Raw genomic sequence first — 14483 nt, 5'->3', positions numbered from 1 at the left:
AGTATAGAAACTTTAATTATAGATAGGGATATCACAGCCAGAATCAGCTATTTAAATGCTGAAATAAATTAAAAGAAGCTATTTGTAAGCAATGCAATACATTCCATCAGGTAAAATGGATAATTGGAAACAAATTAAAGGGAAGAAAATATAGGGTATACTGTCCCTTTAAGATAATATTTTCTAGTCCACTTCCAAGTGATTCAACATTTGAGTATCATATATCTTTAATACCCAATCTCTCTAAGCAAATTACAGCATTCTCACTGATCTGACCTGCATACATGGCACCATGACCATGTTTTGTGTGCTGAACACTATGAGAAACTGGAGATAACTACATAGTTTTCTGCACATGATTTTGATGATTTATGTATATAATAATATGTTATTGGTTTTCTTTCAAATATGGAAATCTTTCATTATTTTTATTGAAATGTCAAAATCTTTCTTTGCTTTGTGTATTATGATCAGTTAAACCAGTGAGCTAACCAGCCTCAGACATACTAACCAAACAAGACAATGAATATTTAATATGGTCATTGAAAATTAATGAAATTATAAACGTAATGGACAGATTAGCCTTTTTTGACAAATACAGCTTGGCTTAGAGGTAATAGAAATGTCATAATTAGTAGATAAAAGTTAAGGGTTTTATTAGAGATTTTACTTGAGTATCTCCAGGGTTGATTGTTTAGATTTAAAGCTTATTTTATGAGCCACTTTAACCGGACTCAAAAAGGAACAATCACTTGTTGCTTTTGAAGTAGAATGAAATGTGTAAATTGCTTACTATGCCTTTGTACTATGGGCGAGATTACATATGCGGCGCAAGTTTCAGTGCAACTGATGAAACCTGTGCTGCCCGTAATTTCACCTCGCACATCAGGGTATCACTTATACGGCGCCGGCAGTTCATAGTCGGATAAACTAGCGATGTCCAGAATTGAGCGTAAATACAAATTAAGGAACTAATAATAAATGTATTAACACCTAAACCAACAACCCCCCACAATACAATATGCCTAATTAAACTATTAACCCCTAATCCGCTATTCACACACATCATGATCTACCTAATAAAAGTATTAACCCCTAAATCCGCCAACCCCAAAATCGCAAACTACCTAATAAATGTATTAACCCCTAATCCGCCATTAACCCACATCGCAACAAACCTTATAAAACTATTAACCCCTAAACCGCCAAACTCACACAATGCAATAACCTTAATAAAACTATTAACCCCTAATCCGCCAAACCACCACAATGCAAATAACTAACACCTAGATTACAAATTGTGCGTTTGTGTTTTAACGCTGAAAAAATTGTAATTTCAGCGTTAAAACAGCACCGCAGCCATTACAAGTCTTTTGAACTACTGAAATTATATTGGCTATTCAAATCAGCCAATAGGATTTCAGCAGCTCTCATCCTATTGCCTAATTTGAATTTCAAAAATCAAATCAGCCAATAGGAATGCAAAGGATGCCATTTTGAATCGCATACCTTGCATTGAACATTCAGTGTACAGCGGTAACCGTATGAAAAGGATGCTCCGCGCCGGATGTCTTCAGGATGGATTCGCTCCACGCCACCGGGATGAAGATAGAAGACGCCGCCGGGATAAAGATGCTGCCTGGATGAAGATGGAGCCGCCTAGATGAAGATGGAGCTGCCTGCCACCTGGATGAAGATGGAGCTGTCGGGATGAAGATCCTTCAAGTGGGACTTCAGCAACTGTAAGTGGATCTTCGGGGGTTAGTGTTAGGATTTTTTAAGGTTTTTTGGTTGTTTTTTTTTAAGTTTAGGGTTTGGGCTTTTCATAAACAAACTAAATGACCTTTTCAGGGCAATGCAAAAGAGCTAAATTGGTTAAGTGGGTCTTTGTATTTTTTTTCAGGTAAAAAAGCTGTTTAACTTAGGGTAACGCCCTACAAAAGGCCATTTTAAGGGCTATTGGTAGTTTATTCTAGATTAGGTTTTTTATTTTGGGGTGTTTTTTGTAAATGGGTATTAGAATAGGAATAATTTTTATTATTTTTGACAATTTGTTTGTTATTTTGTGTAATGTATTTTTTTCGTTTTGGGGTAGGTTTTTATTTTTATATTAGGGCTTGGGTATTTCATAAATGAGCTGAATGCCCCTTTAAAGGCAGGAAAAAGAGCAAAATGTCCTTTTAAGGGCAATGTCCATACAGATGTCCTTTTCAAGGCAATGGGTAGATTTAGTTTTACTTTATTTTTATTTTGTTGGTTTGGGGGGTGTGGGTTTATATACTGTTAAGGGGTGTTTGTTTTATTGTGTAGCAAAGAGCTGTTAACTTTAGGGCAATGCTCTACAAAAGGCCCTTTTAAGGGCCCTTGATAGTTTATTATAGATTAGGCTTTTTTATTTTGGGGGTGGGTTTTTGTTTTTTTAAACAGGGTATTAGAATAGGAATAATTTTTATTGTTTTAGATAATTTTGTTTGTTATTTTTTGTAATGTTAGGTTTTTTTATTTTTGTAATGTTAGGTTTTAGTGTAAGGCAGCTTAGGTTTTATTTCACAGGTAAGTTTGTATTTATTTTAACTAGGTAGTTAGTAAATAGTTAATAACTATTTACTAACTAGTCTACCTAGTTAAAATAAATACAAACTTACCTGTGAAATAAAAGTAAAACCTAAGCTAGCTACAATATAACTATTAGGGGTTAATAGCTTTATATAGGTGGCGGTGATATCAGGACCGGCAGATTAGGGGTTAATAACATTATGTAGGTGTCGGTGATGTTGGGGGCAGCAGATTAGAGGTGTTTAGACTTAGGGTTTATGCTAGGGTGTTAGGTTTAAACATAACTTTTTTTTCCCCATAGGCATCAATGGGGCTGCGTTACGGAGCTTTTCATTCCGCGCTTCAGGTGGTTTTTTTTTCTGACACCTTCTCCCTATTGATGTCTATAGGGGAAAGCGTGCTTGAGCATGTCAAAACAGCACTTGAATTGTGTGTGGAATGGAGCTTAAATCCACCATATCGCACACACAAGCCGGATGTTTGAAAACTTGTAATTCCCTATAGCGCGCATAACTCGTAAACTAGGTGTAATTTAATTACTAAGCCCCCTAACCTAACACCCACTAAATTAACCCCAAATCACATAAAATAATAAAATACTAAATTATAATTAAAAAAAATTCTAACAGTACTTAGAAAAATAAACCTAAGATTAAAATAAAATAAATGAATCTAAAACTACCAAAAATAAAAAAGTCTATCATTACAGAAAATAATAAACAAAATTATCCAAAATATTTTTTTAACTTAATCTCTATGAAAATAAAAAAGCCCCCCCCCCCAATAACCCCACCCTAATCTAATGATAAACTACCAATAGCCCTTAAAAGGACTTTTGGACTTTTTGTAAGGTATTGCCCTAAGTTAAGCAGCTCTTTTGCATTTAAATAATAATTCTAAATCCCCCCCTAACAGTAAAACCCACCACCCACCAAACTTTTCTATGGGCATTGCCTGTAAAAGGGCATTCAGCTCTTTTAAGATTGCAAAATAAATCCCTAATCTAAAAAAAAATCAAACCCCCCAAAAATTAAAAAAAATCCTAAATCTAACCCCTAAATAGGTACTCACTGTTCCTGAAGTCCAGCAGAGAAGGTACTGTTCCAGGTGGTGAAGTCTTCTTCCAAGTGGCCGACATCTTCTTCCAAGCAGGAACCACTTCCTTCTTCATCCAGGACCAAGCCGGCGCGGAGCAGGACCGGCGACCATGCAGCCATGGAGCGTGGAGGAATCCTCTTCATGCGAACGCTGCCGTACACTGAATAGTGAATTCAAGGTATGCGTTTAAAAATGGCATCCCTTGCATTCCTATTGGCTGATTTGATTCTTAAAATCCAAATCAGCCAATAAGATGAGAGCTACTGAAACCCTATTAGTTGATTTGAACAGCCAATAGAATTTCAGTAGCTCTCATCCTATTGGCTGATTTGAATTTGAAGAATCAAATAAGCCAATAGGAATGCAAGGGACACCATATTTAAATGCGTACCTTGAATTCACTATTCAGAGCACGGCGGCCATCATATGAAATGGATCCTCCATGCTCCATGGCTCCACGGTCGCCAGTCCTGCTCCGCGCTCATCTCTGCTCCACGCTGGCTTGTTCCTGTATGAAGAAGGAAGTGGTCCCCATTTGGAATAAGATGTTGGTCACTTGGAAGAAGACTTTACCGCCTGTAACAGGACCTTTTCTGCCGGACTTCAGGAATAGTGAGTACCTATTTGGGGGTTAGATTTAGGACTTTTTTTATTTTTTGGGGTAGTTTTTTTTTAGATTAGGAATTTATTGGGCACTCTTAAAAGAGCTGAATGCCCTTTTAAGGGCAGTAAAAGAGCTGAATGCCCTTTTAAGGGCAATGCCCATACAAATGCCCCTTTAGGGGCAATGGGTAGTTTAGGTTTTTAGTGTTATTTTTTTTTTTTTTGAGTGGTTTGAGGGGTGGGGGGATTACTGTTAGAGGGGGGCTTAGTATTTTTTAAGGTAAAAGAGCTGTTTAACATAGGGCAATGCCCTACAAAAGGCCCTTTTAAGGGCTATTGGTAGTTTAGTATTAGCTTAGGGAGTGTTTTTATTTTGGGAAACTTTTTTATTTTCATAGGGATTAGGTTTAATTTTTTTATTTTTGATAATTTGGTTTATTATTTTATGTAATGTTAGACTTTTTAATTTTTTGTAATCTTAGATTATTTTAATCTTAGTTTTTTAATTTTAAGTAGTTATTTTTTTATTTTAATTGTAACTTTGTATTTTTTAATTTAGGTAATTGGGGTTAATTTAGGGGGTGTTAGCTTAGGGGGTTTAGTAATTTAATTAGTTATTTGTGTTTTGGGGGGTTGGCGGATTAGGGGTTAATAGATTTATTAGGTTTATTGCGTTGTGTGGGTTTGGAGGATTAGGGGTTAATAGTTTTATTAGGTTTATTGCGATGTGGGTTAATGGGGGATTAGGGGTTAACACATTTATAAGGTTTATTGCTATGTGGGTTAATGGCGTATTAGTGGTTAATACATTAATTAGGTTTATTGCAATGTTGGTTAATGGCGGATTAGGGGTAAATATACTTTATTATTTATTGCGGTGGGGGATTGCGGTTGACAGGTAGATAGATATTGCGCATGCGTTAGGTGCTCACATTTTCAGCGCAAGGCTTGCTGCGCCTGCCTATGTGTGGCAAGGTGAAAATGGAGTAAAATGTCTCCATTTTCGCCGCGTAAGTCCTTGCGCTGAATATGTGATACCAATTTGTGACGCAGTTCTATGTTAGCTTATGGGAGTAAATGTATATGTGATACCAAAATCGCGTAAAAACCTGCATCGCCGGCTTTTGCGGGCAATGCCGCATATGTAATTTTGCCCCATATGTTGTATGCACTTCTGTTACTGAATGTGTAACCAACAAAACCACAAATGTATAAAAAGCATACAACTAATTACATACTTATCATGTAAATAAATGCATGTAAATAAATAATAAATTAATTTAAATTTGGACGAAAGTCTTGTGGCATCTTTTTTAAACAAATTAGTAATATATATATTAAATAGTAAGATATATATTAACCCCTTGAGTGCTAATGACGGCTCTGAGCCATCACAGAGTTTCCCACTCTGGTGCTAATGACGGCTCAGAGCCGTCACTAGCACTCTCCCAACTTGAGGGAGATCTGGGGGCTCCCACCCACTCTTACCCCAGCAATCGGTGCTGCATAATGAAAGGCATCGCCGGGGCTTTCGTTTTGTGTGGTGATGTCACGCGCAATAAACGTGATCACCGCGCAACTTTATTTAACATTAACAATGTTAAATATAGGAGCAGGGGGCATGCTGCTTAGAAGCCTGTATCTCAGGCATCTAAGCAGCTACAGACCCCCAAGACCCACCGTTGGAAAGGTAATCACCTAACCTTTCCAATGGTGTAAGTTTGGGGATCTGAAATAAATAAAAAAAAGTAAATAAAAAATATTTTTAAAAATATTAAATAAAAAACCCTTTAAGAAAACCTTAGCACCCAGGTAGGAAAGTGCTTAGCACTCAAAGGGTTAATCAAAAATTGAAGAAAATTTAGGGCCTATAATAATCCCCTAAAAAGAAAGGGAAAGAAAAAGCAGCACACATGTAAGGTTATATATAACTGTTTTAATTAACTAGCAAACATATCAAAATTGGTATTCGCCCATTTATGCCTTGCAGCACTGCATAAAGCAAAAGCATTGTAGACAAACAAATATATACATATACACAAGGGGAACCAAAAACAGTTATCTATGACACAGGCCTGTATCACTCTGGTACCGTATATAAACATACAACCATGTCGAAGAATAACTTGTTATCAAGACCAGCTTAAATTATGTATATACAAACACATAAAAGCATAGCGTGTGAAATACATAAATAATTGAGCAGAGAGGAAATAGAACCGCAGTGAATAAACACTTCAAATCTCATAGCGTTTGATATGATGTTATAAACAGTCTCGTTCCCAAATAGTGACCGCAGATCAAACTGCACACTAGGTCGTGATTTGCAAAAGCTGGAAACTTGCATATATCAATTGGGGTTATACTCTTATTCAGAGACAGTCTTATTGCCTTAGTAAGGTAACCGCAAACCAGACAGCACACTAAATCTTGAGCATACTGTTTAAAAGTATTATTTCACTTATCTTAGAAGCGAGTTTCAGCGTTCATGTAGCGTTTAAACTTCCACTGTGCATAACCTCAGTATGACAAATCGAGTAGGGGAGTGGCCCAACTACCACACCTTTCCTGATTGGCTATAGACATCAAAGTCCGTTCCTAATTAGCCAGCAAACATTCACGCCATTCACGTGAATTAATACATGCAACAACAAAAAACACAAAAAAATAATATATATACACTGTATATATAAGAGCATGTCATTTTATCATTACACAATCTATCGAACTAAAGACATTTACTACTTTTAGTAAGCATTAGAAGAACAGATGATGAACAGAAACAATTTGTACTTAAAGCGAAAATAGATGGCAAAGTCTTAATTTCTAATTTTTATCATTATTTACAAATAAAATAATTCCAACTTTGTTTATACTGTCCAAATGTTTTATTTATTAGAATGTATGCATTCATAAATGCAAAATGTGCATTAATGAATCAGTTCATAGCAATCGATTTAAAAAATAATTATGTCAATGGTTTATATATAAGAAATGTTTGTGTTTCAATTGGGTTTTTCGTTTGTATGTTTATCTATTTTGATAAAATGACAAAGAATATAAATAATAATTATAATTTTCAGTACGCTGAGTGAGCAAATAAGACAGAAGTGAAATATTCTCTACTTATGGTTAAGTCTCCAGGGAACAATTGCCCTATCAGTAATCAAATCCTAAATTATTAAATGGTTTATGATCCTATATGAAAGTCCAGTGGTATCTTATTAGTGCTGCTATATAGTCAATAATAAAAATGTGATGCTGACATAACTGCCTGGGGATATATCTAGGAATATTTCATCAAATAATTACTTTAGGCATTAGATACACTCATTTCAATCTAATCCTTTCTATGAAAATGTGCAATCCAACTGTCTAAAATAACAAACTGTTTGATGAAGAGGCTCCATACGATAACACAGCATGGAATTATATTATCTTGCAGGATGTATACAAACACTGTAAAGTACACCTGTGTGTTATCATTAATCGTATTCACAAATAAACATTATGGGGAAAAGGTCTTGTTATATAGATTAAGACATAGAAATATAGAATGCATTGCAATCCACTTAGAAAAATAGGCATGACCAAGTCCAAGATTATTTATTGGAGAAATTCCACATTTATTAACCTTGATGTTCTTTTTGATATACAAAATAAAATTGACTGCATATTTATATATACTAGATTGGGAAACAAGCTTTAATATATTGGGGTCTATATATATATATGCTGTCTGCATTTAACATTGCACAAGCATTTCACAAGAAATGCTTGTGCAATGCTGCCCCCTGCACCTTTTAGGTGGCGGACGAGTTAAGGAGCAACGGTCTTACGACCACTGCTTCTTAACTACAGTTTCCAGTGATCCAGAAACTACGTGGGGAGATAGCAGCTTCCGCTGCTTGATAAATCTCACTGATAAGCACTATTACTATGTGTGAATGTGGTGTGTGTGTGTGTGTTTAGTCTGTGTGTAGTATGTGTTAAGTTTATGTGTATAGTGTGTTTCCAGTGTTTGTTTAAATATGTATTTATGTAGAGAAAGTCTATATAAGGTATGTGTGTAGTTTGTACTGAATACAGTTGCAAGAAAAAGTATGTGAACCCTTTGGAATGATATGGATTTCTGCAGAATTTGGTCATAAAATGTGATCTGATCATCATGTAAGTCACAACAATAGACAATCACAGTCTGTTTTAACTAATAACACAAAAAAAATGAAATGTTGCCATGTTTTTATTGAACACACCATGTAAACATTCACAGTGCAGGTGGAACAAGTATGTGAACCCCTAGACTAATGACATCTCCAAGAGCTAATTGGAGTTAGATGTCAGCCAACTGGAGTCCATTCAATGAGATGAGATTGGAGGTGTTGGTTACAGCTGCCCTGCCCTATAAAAAACACACACCAGTTCTGGGTATGCTTTTCACAAGAAGCATTGCCTGATGTGAATGATGCCTCGTACAAAAGAGCTCTCAGAAGACCTACGATTCAGAATTGTTGACTTGCATAAAGCTGGAAAGGGTTATAAAAGTATCTCCAAAAGCCTTGCTGTTCATCAGTCCACGGTAAGACAAATTGTCTATAAATGGAGAAAGTTCAGCACTGCTGCTACTCTCCCTAGAAGTGGCCGTCCTGTAAAGATGACTGCAAGAGCACAGCGTAGACTGCTCAATGAGGTGAAGAAGAATCCTAGACGAGTGTCAGCTAAAGACTTACAAAAGTCACTGGCAAATGCTAACATCCCTGTTAGCGACTCTACAATACGTAAAACACTAAACAAGAATGGATTTCATGGGACTCTACAATACGTAAAACACTAAACAAGAATCGATTTCATGGGAGGATACCACAGAGGAAGCCACTGCTGTCCAAACAAAGCATTGCTGTACGTTTACAGTTTGCACAAGAGCACCTGGATGTTCCACAGCAGTACTGGCAAAATATTCTGTGGACAGATGAAACCAAAGTTGAGTTCTTTGGAAGAAACACACAACACTATGTGTGGCGAAAAAAGAGGCCCAGCACACCAACATCAAAACCTCATCCCAACTGTGAAGTATGGTTGTGGGGGCATCATGGTTTGGGGCTGCTTTGCTAAGTCAGGGCCTGGACGGATTGCTATAATTGAAGGAAAAATAAATTCCCATGTTTATCAAGACATTTTGCAGGAGAACTTAAGGCCATCTGTCTACCAGCTGAAGCTCAACAGAAGATGGGTGTTGCAACAGGACAATGACCCAAAGCATAGAAGTAAATAAACAACAGAATGGCTTAAACAGAAGAAAATACGCCTTCTGAAGTGGCCCAGTCAGAGTCCTGACCTCAACCCGATTGAGTTGCTGTGGCATGACCTCAAGAAAGTGATTCACACCAGACATCCCAAGAATATTGCTGAATTGAAACAGTTCTATAAAGAGGAATGGTCAAGAATTACTCCTGACCGTTGTGCACATCTGATCTGCAACTACAGGAAAAGATTGGTTGAAGTTATTGCTGCCAAAGGATGTTCAACCAGTTATTAAATCCAAGGGTTCACATATTTTTTCCACCTGCACTGTGAATGTTTACATGGTGTGTTCAATAAAAACATGGCAACATTTCATTCTTTGTGTGTTATTAGTTTAAGCAGACTGTGATTGTCTATTGTTGTGACTTAGATGATGATCAGATCACATTTTATGACCAATTTGTGCAGAAATCCATATCATTCCAAAGGGTTCACATACTTTTTCTTGCAACTGTATATAGTATGTACTGCACATATGAAGTGTATGTAGTATGTGCATAGTTGTTCCACATATACATATATCCATGATAACGGACACATCTGCTGGTACTCACTGATCCAAGATATATTATCATATAAAGCTAAGACCAATATCTGGAACTACAAGTCCCACAAACCTGTGCTGATAAATTGCTACTGAACATGATTTTGCCTAATTTGTTAGTTTACTTGAAAAGAAATATCAACAGATTTTGTAAGATTTTCTATGTAAAACAGTTAACACAGTCTCTGCAGTGAATATACTTAACTCAGTGTATTTGTGCAAATATTAATAAATCTATTTATTTGTTGAATTTATCTGATAAAAAAACAGCAAATATTGCATGTGCAAAAGTTTGAACATATCTTGAGTTTAATTTTCTTCCCTGCAGAAGTTGCGTAAACTTCGTTTCAGTCAGGGCTACCCAATCTTATGTATATAACTATAGAAAGCAGTTTGCAGGCAGATCTGATGAAGAAATATTACATAAAAAATAAAATAATTTAGGCCTAGATTACGAGTTGTGTGTTAGGGTTAAAAAGCAGCGTTAAGAGGTCCTAACGCTGCTTTTTAACGCCTGTTGGTATTACGAGTCTTGCAGGTACAGGTGTACCGCTCACTTTTTTGGCCAGACTCGGAAATACCGCAAATCCACTTACGTTAATTGCATATCCTCTTTTTTCAATGAGACTTGCATAGCGCCGGTATTACGAGTCTGACCAAAAGTGAGTGGTAGACCCTCTCCTGTTAAGACTGGTACCGCATTTTAAAGTCAGTAGTTACACTACAACGCCGTAGCATAAAACTCTTAACTAAAGTGCTAAATAGTACACTAACACCCATAAACTACCTATTAACCCCTAAACCGAGGCCCTCCAACATCGCAAACACTAAAAAAAAATGTAACCCCTAATCTGCTGGACCAGACATCGCTGCCACTATAATAAACATATTAACCCCTAAACCGCCGCACTCCTGCATCGCAAACACTAGTTAAATATTATTATCCCCTAATCTGCTGTCCCTAACATCGCCAACACCTACCTAGATTTATTAACCACTAATCTTCCGCCCCCAATGTCGCAACTATATTAAATTTATTAACCCCTAAATCTAAGTCTAACCCTAACCCTAACACCCCCTAACTTAAATATAATTACAATAAATATAAATAAAATTACTATCATTAACTAAATAATTCCTATTTAAAACGAAATACTTACCTATAAAATAAACCCTAAACTAGCTACAATATAACTAATAGTTATATTGTAGCTAGCTTAGGGTTTATTTTTATTTTACAGGCAACTTTGTTTTTGTTTTAACTAGGTACAATAGTTATTAAATAGTTATTAACTATTTAATAACTTCCTAGTTAAAATAAAGACAAATTTACCTGTAAAATATAACCTAACCTAAGTTACAATTACACCTAACACTACACTATAATTCAATTAATTACCTAAATTAAATACAATTAATTACAATTAAATAAAATTATCTAAAGTACGAAAACAAACAAACACTAAATTACAGAAAATAATAAAGAAATTACAAGATTTTTAAACTAATTACACCTACTCTAATCCCCCTAACAAAATAAAAAAGCCCCCCAAAATAAAAAAAAAGCCATACCCTACACTAAATTGCAAATAGCCCTTAAAAGGGCCTTTTGCGGGGCATTGCCCCAAAGTAATCAGCTCTTTTACCTGTAAAAAAAAAGTACAAATACCCCCCAACATTAAAACCCACCACCCACACAACCAACCCTACTCTAAAACCCACCAAATCCCCCCTTAAAAAACCTAACACTAACCCCTTAAAGATCACCTTACTGGGAGATGTCTTCACCCAACTGGGCAGAAGTGGCCCTCCCGCATCGCAAACACTAAAAAAAAAAAATATATATATAACCCCTAATCTGCTGGACCAGACATCGCCGCCACTATAATAAACATATTAACCCCTAAACCGCCGCACTCCCACATCGCAAACACTAGTTAAATATTATTAACCCCTAATCTGCTGTCCCTAACATCGCCAACACCTACCTAGATTTATCAACCCCTAATCTGCCGCACCCAACGTCGCCGCAACTATATTAAAGTTATTAACCCCTAAATCTAAGTCTAACCCTAACCCTAACACCCCCTAACTTAAATATAATTACAATAAATATAAATAAAATTACTATCATTAACTAAATAATTCCTATTTAAAACAAAATACTTACCTATAAAATAAACCCTAAACTAGCTACAATATAACTAATAGTTATATTGTAGCTAGCTTAGGGTTTATTTTTATTTTACAGGCAACTTTGTTTTTTTTTTAACTAGGTACAATAGTTATTAAATAGTTATAAACTATTTAATAACTACCTAGTTAAAATAAAAACAAATTTACCTGTAAAATAAAACCTAACCTAAGTTACAATTACACCTAACACTACACTGTAATTCAATTAATTACCTAAATTAAATACAATTAATTACAATAAAATAAAATTATCTAAAGTACGAAAACAAACACTAAATGACAGAAAATAATAAAGAAATTACAAGATTTTTTTAATTACACCTACTCTAATCCCCCTAACAAAATAAAAAAGCCCCCCCAAAATAAAAAAAAAGTCCTACCCTACACTAAATTACAAATAGCCCTTAAAAGGGCCTTTTGCGGGGCATTGCCCCAAAGTAATCAGCTCTTTTACCTGTAAAAAAAAAAGTACAAATACCCCCCAACATTAAAACCCACCACCCACACAACCAACCCTACTCTAAAACCCACCCAATCCCCCCTTAAAAAAACCTAACACTAACCCCTTGAAGATCACCTTACCGGGAGATGTCTTCACCCAACTGGGCAGAAGTGGTCCTCCAGTCGGGCAGAATTCTTCATCCAACCGGGCAGAAGTGGTCCTCCAGACGGGCAGAAGTCTTCATCCAGACGGCATCTTCTATCTTCATCCATCCGGGGCAGAGCGGGTCCATCTTCAAGACATCCGACGCGGAGCATCCTCTTCTGTCCACGGCCGACGACTGAATGAAGGTTCCTTTAAATGCTGCATCCAAGATGGCGTCCCTTCAATTCCGATTGGCTGATAGAATTCTATCAGCCAATCGGAATTAAGGTAGAAAAAAACCTATTGGTTGATCAGCCATTTTTTCTACCTTAATTCCAATTGGCTGATAGAATTCTATCAGCCAATCGGAATTGAAGAGACGCCATCTTGGATGACGTCATTTAAAGGAACCTTCATTCAGTCATTGGCCGTGGACAGAAGTGGATGCTCAGCATCGTATGTCATGAAGATGGACCCGCTCCGTCCTGGATGGATGAAGATAGAAGATGCCGTCAGGATGAAGACTTCTGCCCATCTGGAGGACCACTTCTGCCCGGTTGGATGAAGACTTCTGCCCATCTGGAGGACAACTTCTGCCAGGTTGGGTGAAGACTTCTCTTGGCTTCTTTGAGGACTTCTGCTCGGTTGGGTTAAGACGTCTCCTGGTAAGGTGATCTTCAAGGGGTTAGTTTTAGTTTTTTAAGGGGGGATTGGGTGGATTTTAGAGTAGGGTTGGGTGTGTGGGTGGTGGTTTTTAATGTTGGGGGTGGATTTGTAATTTTTTTTTCAGGTAAAAGAGCTGATTACTTTGGGGCAATGCCCCGCAAAAGGCCCCTTTAAGGGCTATTTGTAATTTAGTGTAGGGTAGGGCTTTTTTTTTATTTTGGGGGGCTTTTTTATTTTGTTAGGGGATTAGAGTAGGTGTAATTAGTTTAAAAATCTTGTAATTTCTTTATTATTTTCTGCAATTTAGTGTTTTTTTTTCTTCGTACTTTAGATAATTGTATTTAATTGTAATTAATTGTATTTAATTTAGGTAATTAATTTAATTATAGTGTAGTGTTAGGTGTAATTGTAAATTAGGTTAGGTTTAATTTTACAGGTAAATTTGTCTTTATTTTAACTAGGTAGTTATTAAATAGTTAATAACTATTTAATAACTATTGTACCTAGTTAAAATAAATACAAACTTGTCTGTAAAATAAAAATAAACCCTAAGCTAGCTACAATGTAACTATTAGTTATATTGTAGCTATCTTAGGGTTTATTTTATAGGTAAGTATTTAGTTTTAAATAGGAATTATTTAGTTAATGATAGTAATTTTATTTAGATTTATTTTAATTATATTTAATTTAGGGGGTGTTAGGGTTAGACTTAGGTTTAGGGGTTAATAACTTTATTATAGTGGCGGCGACGTTGGGGGCTGCAGATTAGGGGTTAATAAATGTAGGTAGGTTGCGGCGACATAGGGGCAGCAAATTAGGGGTTAATAAATAAAATGTAGGTATCGGCGATGTTGGGGTGGCAGATTAGGGGTTCATAAGTATAATGTAGGTGGTGGCGGTGTCCGGAGCAGCAGATTAGGGGTTAATAATATA

The sequence above is a fragment of the Bombina bombina genome, chromosome 5, assembly GCF_027579735.1.
Source record: "Bombina bombina isolate aBomBom1 chromosome 5, aBomBom1.pri, whole genome shotgun sequence".
Taxonomy (NCBI): domain Eukaryota; kingdom Metazoa; phylum Chordata; class Amphibia; order Anura; family Bombinatoridae; genus Bombina; species Bombina bombina.
The sequence above is the reverse complement of the archived record's forward strand: the minus strand, read 5'-3'. Positions refer to the sequence as shown.